The sequence below is a fragment of the Olea europaea genome, chromosome 13 (genome assembly GCF_002742605.1).
Source record: "Olea europaea var. sylvestris chromosome 13, O_europaea_v1, whole genome shotgun sequence".
Lineage (NCBI taxonomy): Eukaryota > Viridiplantae > Streptophyta > Magnoliopsida > Lamiales > Oleaceae > Olea > Olea europaea.
In genome coordinates, this window is record NC_036249.1 from 22,078,427 (window position 1) to 22,091,303 (window position 12,877).

Genomic DNA, 12,877 nt, shown 5'->3' on the forward strand with positions numbered 1-12,877 from the left:
GTTTCTCATTTTTAGAAAAATAAAAATGAAAAATATAGTCATTACGAGCCCCACATAAGAGATAGAAATTCAAATTTGATAGCTTGATGTAATGGATAACGATCATATTTTTCATTTTAATAAAGAAATAATGAGAATCAAATAGGGGCTTATTTAAAATGTGTAGTTGATAGAAAGAGATATAAAAATGAATTATAATTTAATGGAAAATAAAAAGGGCACATGAGGGCTAAAAGTGGAGCGAGGACAAAAACGAAAGATAAAAAATTACAACTGCAGTCCCTTACAATTTTATGCATTCCCTATTTGTTTATCATTCTTTCAAAACTCTTTTTTTTCATACTCATTTTTAACCATTCATTATTACGATAAAATATTCTTCATGTAGATTCAATATTTTTCTATTTTTTAATCACATATTTTTTGAAATTACTATTTCAAAGCTTATTATTCTCATAAAAACTCAAAAGAATAACTGTCAAATAAAGCACGATTTTTTCTAAAACAGATGTAACTAAGCATCGTTTGAGCCCCATTTTGAAAAATATAGTTTGGAATATTGATTTTTTAAAAATATATATGGTTGAGAAATAGAAAAAAAAATTGAATTTACTCGTAAAATTATTTTATAGAAAACTGTGAGACTAAAAATGAATTCTGAAAAAATAAATTTTGAAAAGATGGATCTCAAAATAGTGACTAAACAATACAATTGTTAAAAAGGCATGAATCAAGGTCAATCTTCAAGATTAACGAGTCCGAACGTAAAAAAGACGTTTATCAAATAAATAAAAAATAATAATTGTAGTCATGGTTGCCCTCCTTTGGCCCTCATTTTGTGAAAATGAAAATGGTTGAAATAGTTTTTTTTTTTTTAAATAACTGGTTAAAAAAGAAAGAAAAATATTTGATTTACGTGTAATATTATTTTATGGGAGATTGTGTGGTTGAAAATAAGAAAGAAAAAAATGTAATGTAATATAATAGAAATTAATGGGGATCAATTTTGTAGCTTTTGTAATAACCTTTTATTAATTACAATCATGATCCCAAACCTTTTATGTGTGCACGGCTGGAAGACAAATTGGTAAAATTCATCCAAATTACAGTAGAAGGATAAAATGATGAAAAATGCTTGAGGTACAAAACGGTGTACAAAGCTGTGTCCAAAATGGACACCCAGTGCCTCGGCATTGGTCGAGGCTCTTGCCGGGGCCCGCAAGAGCCTCGACCAATGCCAAGGATCCGTGTGTCCATTTTGGACACCCTTTTGTACCCATAGCAAAACGTTTTGTACCCAAAGCAAAACCGGAATATAATAGCTTCACATTTTTCTACATAAAAAATAAAGTAATTAAAAAAAAAAACTCAGAAGATATAGGGGCTGTTTGAGAGCTATTTTTATGTAAAAAATGCATTTTAGAATAGTAACTTGATGAGAAGTGTGTAGTTGAAAAATAAGGAAATTTTTTTTATTTACGTGTAATATTATTTTAATAAAGAATGTGTAGTTGAAAAGAAGAGAGAGAAAAATGCATTTTAAAAAAAAAATGGGTACCAAACGGGGGCATAAAAGAAGTTCTTTTTCTCCCGGCCCCACCACCGAACCACACCGCAGCCACCATCACCACCTCTGCAATCGCCTTCTTCCCCAGCCCATCTTCCTTTTTCTCCATATTCTCCCACCAAATCGAATCAAAATCCCAATCTGCAATGAAGCAAACATTTTCTTCGTAAATGGTTGCAAATCCGTAAAATGCTTTTCTAGCTATAAATCTTACAGAGCCAGCAATGGCTTTTGTAAGATAAACTTCAAATTTTTCAGGCTTCCTTTTGTTTTATAATTGTTTAGATTTCCGATGGTTCCTTATTTTCGGAGTTCAGAATTCATCTGACAGCAATCCAATTTCAGACCTTAATAATTTCTTCATTGCCTTTCTTAGTTGTTTATAATAATTATACTACGGTGCACTTGCAAATGCACAAACCTAATAGAGGAGTGTTGGGTGAGGATTTTAATCCAATTAAAATTAATTTTTTTTTATCATTATTTTACAATTTTAATCATCATTTTTTAATTATTTTCTCACACATGCCCACTTTTATCTCTAACGATCAAAAAATCAACTCTCAAAATCCCGACCAAACACCTCTTAAGTAATCAAAGTTACAGGAAAATAAATGTGATATTAGTGGCTTTGAAGGGTTCTTAAATTCAAAAAACTTGAGTTTGACTTAAAAAAACCTTTTTTTTTTTTTTTATTATTTGTGCTTCGGTTCTTGTAGTTTATTGTTACAAGATGACAGGAATCCACATTTCTGTTTTATTCAACGACTGAATAGGTTGGGGATAAGTTTTGATTATGTTAGGTATTGAAGTCGTTCCCACCCTAGAGCCTGATTGATTGAACCCCATTTTGGGTCTGATTGATTTCCATTTTTTGGTCACAAAAATAAAAAATATGACCCTTAACTATCACATCAAGTTACCATATTTGACTTTCTATCTTTTGTATGGTCCCATAATGACTATATTTTTTATTCTCATTCTTACAAAAATGGTACAAACTCTTTATTTTTTTAAAATTAAATAGTAGATTGACGAAGAACGTGTGGAAGAAAAATAAGAAAAAATTTTGAATTTGTGAATTTTATTGAAAAATGTGTAATTAAAAAAAATAGATGAATAAATGTATTTTAAAAATAACGAGATCAAACCATGGCTTAATCTTTGATAATCCAATAGGTTGAATACTTCTTTTATCAATTTATTTCACTCAATATACTCTTGCATAAAGGAACCCCATAGCGTGCCACTCCTTGCTCCCATCTTTAGAAGTCGCAATAGTGGGTCAATTAAGCGAGATAATCTTCAGTCTAAAAATTCTTCTCAGTTAATCACATATAATTGACACGCGAGTGGCCCACCATTGTCAGTCTACTTTGTTCCTGTAAGATAAGCTAGTGCATTTTTGTTGTTGTTGACAGGGAATAATCACAGTATTTATGTAAGGGATGGTACCATAAGAGACTAGTACAGAAAGTTTTCACAAAATTCTTTTACAGATAATTTATGGCACGGGTGTTGTCAATGCATCATATGCAAAAAATTGTCAACCATTTCCCGTACTCAAGGATTTATCCTTATGAAAATTGTTGAAATGAATTAGCGCTGTGAACTTCATTGTATTAATGATAATTAATGAACCTCTTGAACGGTTTTGATCGATATGGAGGACGATCCAAACATCAACAACTTCAAAAATAACATGGCATCCAAGAAGGATGATATATTGTATGAAAATATTGTGACTGAAGGAATTGAAATAAGTTGCGTTGAGAGGAAAACTCGATAGGAAGAAGATGGAGGAACTGATTGGGAACAACATGAGGACACTGAGGTCAATGAATTGAAATATACATATAAATATATCTGATAAATTTTTAATTGCTCATAAGTTATAAGTTATGTATTTTACAAAAATGTGTGAATAATAAATTATATTAAGACGTGATCATATAAAATATGTCCTTATTTGATCCCCATTATTTTCAAAATACATTTTTATCTCTTTTTTTTTAATTACACATTCTTCAATGAAATTATTTTACATGTGGATTTAAAACTTTTTCTTATTTTTTAACTACACATTAACGTCGATCTACTATTACAAAATGAATTCTACACTAAAATGGGGCTCAAACGGGGTGTATATGAATAAAAAATATATCTAGACTCCATTATTTCAAATTATAACAAAAAAAATAGTAATTTTATAAGAATATGTGGTTAAAAAGAAATAAATTTTTTTTAGATTTATGTGTAATATTATTTTGCTAAAAAGTGTGTGAATTTTAATTTAAAGAGAGCCAAATTGGGGCTAACTGAAATTACATTTGGCAAACATGCTAAGCCTTAATTATTAATTTTTAAAAAAGTAAACTTGACGACTTTCAAGTCTGGACCCTTTTGGAAAAATATTTTAAGTTGGGCTATTTTTACTTTGCACGCGAAAGACTAAAGAGGGGCTTTAGAAACAATTGCCATATTCTTTACTTTAATGTTCCTTAAAGCAGAGTAATACAGTAGTGCATCTAAGGTTATCTTCAATCCTGCACCAAATTTTGCCCTATTTTGTACCAAATTTTACATCAGATCTTGCATCAAACTAAAATTCATCTCCAACCATTATACCAAATGAACAGTATTTAACCAATTTCTTCCCTTTTTTATTCTTTATAATTTATTTATTTGAAATATTATTTATTTAATTATTTTATAAATACATAAATTACTAAATAAATAATTACGTTAAATTACGGAAAAGATTAAATTCATTGATAAATATAAAAAACACGGAACAATTAATAAAAACACTACAACAACGAAAATATGAAATCAAATTAGATTATCGTATATATATCGTTGTTTAATATATTTTGTGTTAATTTTAATAAATAATCGTGTTTGTTGTATTTTAAATTGTTTTCGTCTTTTAATTAATTTATAAATTTATTTTAAATGCAAATGGTGCAATGGTGTTACCATTGGAGATGCCCTAATGGTATGGTGATATGAAGGATCCTTCCAGCTTTTGAAATCAAATTGCACCGAAAGATAATTAGCACAAAATCCTTGATTGACGGGGATTAAAATCTAATTTTCAGTAAAATGTGTGATTAAAATTAATTGTTGATTTTGATTTGAATTAAAATTTTGATTTTTAGCCCCTATTTGTTTCTCATTAAAATGAAAAATATGACTGTTATCTATCACATCAAGCCACCAAATTTGAATTTACATCTCTTGTATGGTGTTCATAACGGCTATATTTTTCATTCTCATTCTTATGAAAATGAGAAACAAACGGGACCTTAGTAGCACCAAACAGGGGCAAAATGTTTTTATCGTTTTCACTCATTGCACAAATCTTTTGTATCATTTTAAATTTTATATTTAAACCATTGTTTTAATTTTTTCTCGTGGAATTGGTAATTTTCATCTCATTTAGCCCTTGTTTGAGCTCCATTATTTTCATCAAAATACATTATTCAACGGTGATTTTACTCATTTCAGCCACACATTCTTCATTAAAATAGTATTACACACAAATTCAAAAATTTTTTTTATTTTTTAACCACATATTTTCTATCAATATACTATTCAAAAATACATTTTTTTACAAGAATAAGCCTCAAACAAGGGCTTAGTCAATTCGTTCCTTCAAATATAGCCCCGTTTGGTAGCCATTTTTTTTCAAAATACATTTTTCTCTCTGTTCTTGTCAACCACACATTCTTTATTAAAATAATATTATACGTAAATAAAAAAAATTTTATTTTTCAACCACACATTTCACATTAATTTACTATTCTAAAATGTATTTTTACATAAAAATGTCTATCAAATACCCCTATAGGTTATTGATCCTTATCATTATTTTAAAGCTTACTTTTTTTTCAAGAAAAATAGGGTTGAAAAAAAGGGTTCAAACAACCAGGAAAATAATCGCATAATTTTCTTATGAGTGGATTATGCTTTTTGTTAGTGCAGCTTAAAAGATGATTGATTGCTTTTTTCTTTCTTTTGTCTAATAATTGCATATTCAAATGCATCTATTATTGTACTTTTATCTTCTTCTTTAGCAATCTTCTTATGAAAGTTTTGTAAAACTAACGTCAATCCCGTGGTGCAGCCATGATCCTCTACCATTATCTTAATATATGTAATCCAGTAACATATATCTTCTTTTTGGGTTACATTTTATTCAAAATATATTTTTATATCTCTTCTTTTCAATCACACATTTTTTAATAAAATAATATTACATATAAATTCAAATCTTTCCTTTTTTTAACCAAACATTTTGGAAAAAAAAAAAAAGCAATCTTCTTATGAAAGTTTTGTAAAACTAACGTCAATCCCGTGGTGCAGCCATGATCCTCTACCATTATCTTAATATATGTAATCCAGTAACATATATCTTCTTTTTGGGTTACATTTTATTCAAAATATATTTTTATATCTCTTCTTTTCAATCACACATTTTTTAATAAAATAATATTACATATAAATTCAAATCTTTCCTTTTTTTAACCAAACATTTTGGAAAAAAAAAAAGAATAAAAAATAAAAAGTGTCCTTTAAAAAATAGTAAAAGGATGTATTTTTCGATTTTTTGGACAAAAATATGGCTTTTGTCTAGTTATCCTTCCAAGAAATATAGTAATCTTGTTATTCAAAATCAATTTGGATAAATTTGGATGAATTAAGGATATCAAAATCAAAAGGGGAAATAATGCCATATATATGGCTTATATGAATGCATAAGCCTTTCAGACCTACATTTGCATGTGGCTCTTCAAAGCCTAACAAGGCGGCCCAAATTATAGTATAGCCATGCGGTCGCATAGTGTTAAAATCTAGCCATTGGTTGGATCTTTTTAGAATTTTCTAGTGGTTTTCTTGGTGAATCATTGCACCTCTTCTTTTTGAGTTGGAACCACTTCATGTAGGGATGAACGAAAACTATAAAGACATGATAGTATTCATCCCTAAACATATGAAAAATCATTTTACCATTCATCCAACCAATTAAAGAAATCATTGATCCTTTACATATTCAAAGTCTTGTTTTCACTTGTTCATTTGAAGAATTACTTTGCTTTTGGTATTAAGGCTTGATAAATCCTACAAGCTATTTGATATTTAATCCTTTAGAAGTATCTTTGAGAGGAGGCAAATATCGTTTGAGGACGACGATTTTTTCATGTCGAAGTCTTCATCATTTTTTACATTAATTTTTTATCCTTGTAATATTCTCCTACTTTTTCCTCCATTGTTGTAATTTTTCCAACAATCTCAAACGATATCCTTCTTTTTACTGCAATGGAGACGAAAACTACACTTGCTACCATAAAGTTGATGAACCAAGATTTGGTGCGCTTAGATAGATTTGATAGGTCAAACTTCACAAGATGGCAGAACAAACTCAAATTCCTTCAACGACATTAAAAATCTCCTATATGCTTGGTCCAAACCTAGAACCAATTTCTGATGCAACAAAAAAAGAAGGAAGGACAAGTAAACTCCACTAATGAGATTATCGCGATAGTAAGCGAAATCAACACAATACAAAGCAAAGTTCCAGATTGGTGGTATGACACTTGTGCAACTATCCATGTTTGTTATGACAAGTCTCTTTTCAAAACTTATCATGACATTAAAGATGGTCAAGAAATCCAAATGAAAATGAAGATCTAAAGTGATTGACAAAGATAATGTAGAAATCATTTTCACTTCAAAAAAGAAGATCACTTTGACAAATATCCTCTATGTACCATAAATGAATAGAAACTTAACAAGTGGAGTCTTATTAGAAAAATCAAGAATTAAATTTGCTTTTGAGTATGGAAAACTTAATGCGTATTTTGTTGGAAAATGCTATTCTACTGAGGAGTTAGAATTATGAAAAAATTAAAACTCTTGAGAATAACTCTAATAAAATTAAATCTTTTGCTTATGTTATTAATTCATTTAATTTATGGTATTATAGATTAGAGTATATAGGAGTTAGAACTATGAAAAAATGGTTAAATGTGGATTAATACAACGTGAAGTTGATAACTTAGAAAAATGTGAAACATGTATTAAATAAAAAAATATTAAAAAGCTATTTCATAGTGTAGTAAGATCAACAAACTTACTTGAACTCGTTCATCCCGATATATGTGAACTAAATGACACGTTAACAAGAGGCTGTAATAGCTATTTTATTACTTTCATTGATAATTGCTCTAGGTATACTTACGTATATTTGTTAAAGCTTAAATATGAAGTCCTTAGTGCTTTTAAAACATATAAAGTTGAAGTTGAAAATAAATTAGGAAAGAAACTAAAAATTCTCAAAGGTGGGGAATACTTATATAATGAATTCAATATGTTTTGTGGATAAAATGGAATAATACATCAATATTCAGCATCACGAACATCAGAACAAAATAGTCTAACAGAAAAAAAAATAGAATAGAACATTCTTAGAGATGATAAATGCTATGTTATTGAATTCTGAATTAATATTCAATTTATGGAGTGAAGCCTTACTTAGTGCTTGTCATATAGTAAATATGATTCCTTTTAAAAAGAATAAGATCTCTCCATATGAAACATGGAAATGAAGTAAACCAAATATTAACTATTGTAAAGTGTGGGGGTGTCTTACTTATTATAAGAATACTAATCCCATGAGAATTAAATTAGGTCCTAAAGATATCAAATGTGCCTTTGTGGAGTTTTTTGAAATGTATTAGTAGCAAAAAAAATCTCAAAACAATGGAGATAATCTGAATTCTAGAGAATTACAAGAAGGGACGTCTACGAGAGACGTTGAAAGTGAACCCTGAAGAAGTAAGAGAACCAGAAAAGAAAAATATCTAGATTTAGATTAGATAGATTCCCAACACATTTCTTTCTACTTAATAGAGGGAGATAGGAAGGACGTTGTAAGAACAATTGATTTTGTCATTCAAGTTCAAGTGTTCTTAAAATCTATAAGGAAACATTGTCTTATAGAGATTGTATATTCTAGAAAGAAGCTGTAAATGATGAAATGGATTCTATTATATCAAATAACACTTGGAAAATAGTTGATGGAATACTCAATACCTGTAAAGTCAAATTAGTGGTTAAAGGATATCAGTAAAAAGAATGAATAGATTACTTTGACACATATGCGCCAGTGGCCAGGATAACCTCGATAAGGATTTTGTTTGCATTAACATTAATTTATGGTTTAAATGTTTATCAAATGAATATCAAGACGGCATTCTTAAATGAATATTTCAAAGTGGAAGTTTATATGGAACAACCGAAAGGTTTTGTTCTACCAGGAAATGAACATAAGGTATGGAAAATAATCAAGTCCTTATATGGATTAAAACAAATCCCTGAGAAGTGGCATGAGAAATTTAACTCTGAAATAATGTCGAATGATTTTAATCATAATTTGGTAGACAAATGTCATTACACTAAAGTAAATAATTGTATAATTACATTAATATGTATATATATATATATAGATGTCATGTTGATCATCAGCTACAATGTAGATGGGATTAAAGAAATAGAGAGATTTATGTCCTCCCCATTCAAAATGAACGATCACTTGAATGTCAAAGAACTAATACCCCTTTGGATCCAAGTATCAAGTTGATGAAAAATGATGGAAAAGCAATAACTCAAATAGAATATGCAAGTGCAATTGAAAGTCTCATGTACGCGGCACAATATACAAGACCATTTGCTGTGAATAAACTAAGTAGGTTTACTAACAATCCAAGTTCCGAACATTGAAAGGCCATCAGTAGAGTTCTTGGTTATTTAAAGATAATCAAAACATGGGACTACAATGTACAAAGTTCCCTACTATCTGAGAATGATATATTGATACTAGTTGGATATCAAGTGCTAAAGAGAATAAGTTTACTTCAGGTTGGATATTTACTTTTTTGAGGGGATACAGTTTCTTGGAAATCTAATAAACAAACATATATTACTCAATCAACTATGGAGTCAGAATTTGTAGCATTGGCCAAAACTGAAAAAGAAGTTGAGTGGCTAAGAGACCTATTATATGAAATACCTTTAGATATAAAAGATATTTCCTCAATACCTTTCTTGTGCTATAGTCAAGCTACTCTAACTCAGACATATAGTGAAGCATATAATGGAAAATCTAAACATATAAGTCTAAAACATGTAAGTCTAAGACATGAGCATGTGAGAAAATTAATCAAGCACGGAATAATTTCTCTTACATACGTTAAATCTAGCGAAAACTTAGTTGATCCGTTAACTAAACCTATTACAAGAGAGTTAGTAAGATTAACATCAAGTAGGATGGGGTTGAAATTCCTTAATTAAATTCACCAATGATGACAACCCTACCAAAGATATACTAAACAAGTATATTTAGATTCAAATGGTAATAATAAATCATTCGATAAGTTGATAGATTTCAACACCAGTAAAATTATTAAACATATCCTTGGTAAATAGTGTTGGTTGTTACAGTTGGAGGGGTAAGTTATAAAAATTCTTAATGAAGATCAGTACGGGGTACAAATATCTTTAAAAATAACAAAGATATTAGAAGAACTTTATCTATGTGAACTTCAAGGTGGTGTCGCCTCAATAGAGGTTAGAGTTCTTTCTTTAAAAATTCAATGAAAAAGGATAAAGTGCAATGTCATATTAGCATTAAGGAGGTTAAAGGAACTTGTGGAAATTTAACACTTATGTGTGTGATTTCATCAGTATTATCACAAGAAATAAACTGGTTTAAAGCTCTCTAGCTACCTAGAATTTCGATATGCTTTGTGAAATTTTCACTATGGTTAGATTCAAGTTGAAAGATATCTAATCCTTATACAGCAGTGTTGATATTTAAATATGTGATTAACATTGAGGATTTTAGGCTTGCTATCGCATGTGACTCTTTAGAGCCTAACGAGGTAGCCCAAGTTATAGCTATGCGACCGCATAAACTATAGTGTGAAAATCTAGCTGTCGAATTTCTAATGATTTTTTTGGTGAATCATTGCACCACTTTTTTTTGAGTTGGAACCACTTTGTGCCAGGATGAACAAAAACTATTAATACATGATAGTATTCATTCCTAAACATACGAAAAATCATTTTACTATTCATCCAACCAATTGAAGAAATCATTGATCCTTCACATATTCAAAGCCTTGTTTTCACTTATTCATTTGAACGATTACTTTGCTTTTGGTATTCTTCTTTAAGGTTTGATAAATCCTACAACAATTTGCTACTTTAATCCTTTAAAAGTATCGTTGAAAGAAGGCAAATATTATTTGAGGACGGTGATTTTTTGTGGTCAAGTCTTCTTCATTTTTCACATAAATTTTTTTATCCTTGTAATCTTCTCCTACTTTTCCCTCCATTGCTGTAATTTTTCCAACAAGAAATGGTTCCAAAAAAATTGAATAAAAAAAGTCACACAATGGCTCCAAAAAGACTGGAAAAAAATTTAGAAAAAAACAAAATCATAAGAAGGGGCGTGCCTTGTGGTTTTTAGTTCTTCGTTTAATTGTTATTTTCTATGCCTTGACCTCATTTGTAGCATTTTTGAAAATATCTCATGCCTAGACAGTCGAGGCGGCAATTTTTCATGCCTTATTAAAATATATCAAGAAACTATGGAATTTCGGCAAATTGTTGCCCATTATTGAAATATCTTTTTTTAAGATGCGTTTGATTGTCAATATTTTTCATGGAAAGTGTGTTTTTCCATCCAAATTTTTACTTTTTTACACTGTTTGATTGACATTTTTTTTATAGAATACATTTTCCTACATTTGGTCACGTGACCATATTTTAAAACCTCAAAATTAAGGAAAATACTTTCTTTGAGGCGAGTAAGATTTTATTTTCCAAGTAATTCATTCTCTCTTTCTCTCTCTCATTTATCCACTTTTTACCATTAATAAAAAATAGACAATTATAATATTTTCTAGGTTGAAAAATAAATAAATCAAACACATTTAATTGACAATTTCCATGCAAATAAATTCAATTGTTTAGAATTTATATTCTTTCCATGCAAATTCGATACTTGTAATCAAACACACCCTTATTGTACAACTCACTCAATTTTTTAATGGTTACACTGATGATCATACAATCACAAATGTTTATTTAAAATTCTGTGTCACTATAAATTTCAATATGGACAAAAAACAATGTTAACTAGTATGCAACGTAAGATAAAGTCGTGTTTCATTAATAAATGCACAATTGACAAAAAAACATGTTCCTCGCATTTATTCTATTTCAATAAATCACGACTTTGTCCTACAAGATGTACAATTTGACAGCTTTTGTGTCGACGTTGGAATTTTACAAGTGACTCATAGATTTATGTTAATCGATGGGAGCTTAAAACCATTTCCTTTCCTAAACTCATAGGTATCGAGGACTAATATCGAACAAATATGACGAAAACATTTTCAACAATTACACCTTTATTTAATGAAACACAATACAATTTTGTCTAAAAAGACGTACTAGTTTAACATTTTGCGTCCATGTTGAAATTCAAGAGTGACACATAAGAGTTAAGGTTAATATTTTCGGCCGAGTGACCACTAGTGTAACCAATAAAACATGAGTGACTCGGGGTAAAAAATTACTTGATTGACTATTCAATATTTTAACAAACCTCGATAATTGTTGCTAAATAGAACATCCCTTTCATTTGTAATAATGAAAATCTAGGCTCACCAATACTTCAATATACTAAAATGCATCTTAACTTAAGTTCAGATGGACTAGCTCGACCTAAACTAATGTTAAGTAACATTACTCTATTCATTTTCCATGTGGAGCTAATCTAGGAAAGAATGTCACAACGTGAAATTGTACCAAAAATAAATTCACCATTAAAGCTTATGTTATTCTATGTATTAAAAAAAAAAACGTTACTCTTTCTACTCTCCTCTCACTTTTTACCCTCTTCCATTTGGTCTCTATTTCGGTCTTGTAAAATACAAAACAATGGTCTTCGTACTCGTCTACTTTCTTCCTTTCTCATTTATCTCGAAGTGTAAAAATGTGTTGAACTGTCAAGGCTCGAACCACCCAACACCATAAAAATGTGCCCTGCTATTGGGCACAACTATAGGATCCGTCGCCCGCCCAAACCGTGGCAACCAGATGCGGTAGTGCACACTCAACAAATGCATCACCATTTGATATAAATGGAATTTTCAACAAAACATATAAATAATGCAAATAGAAAATTTAAAAATACATTTAATTGCAACGCCGGTGTGTAGTTGTGGCGGTGGTTGT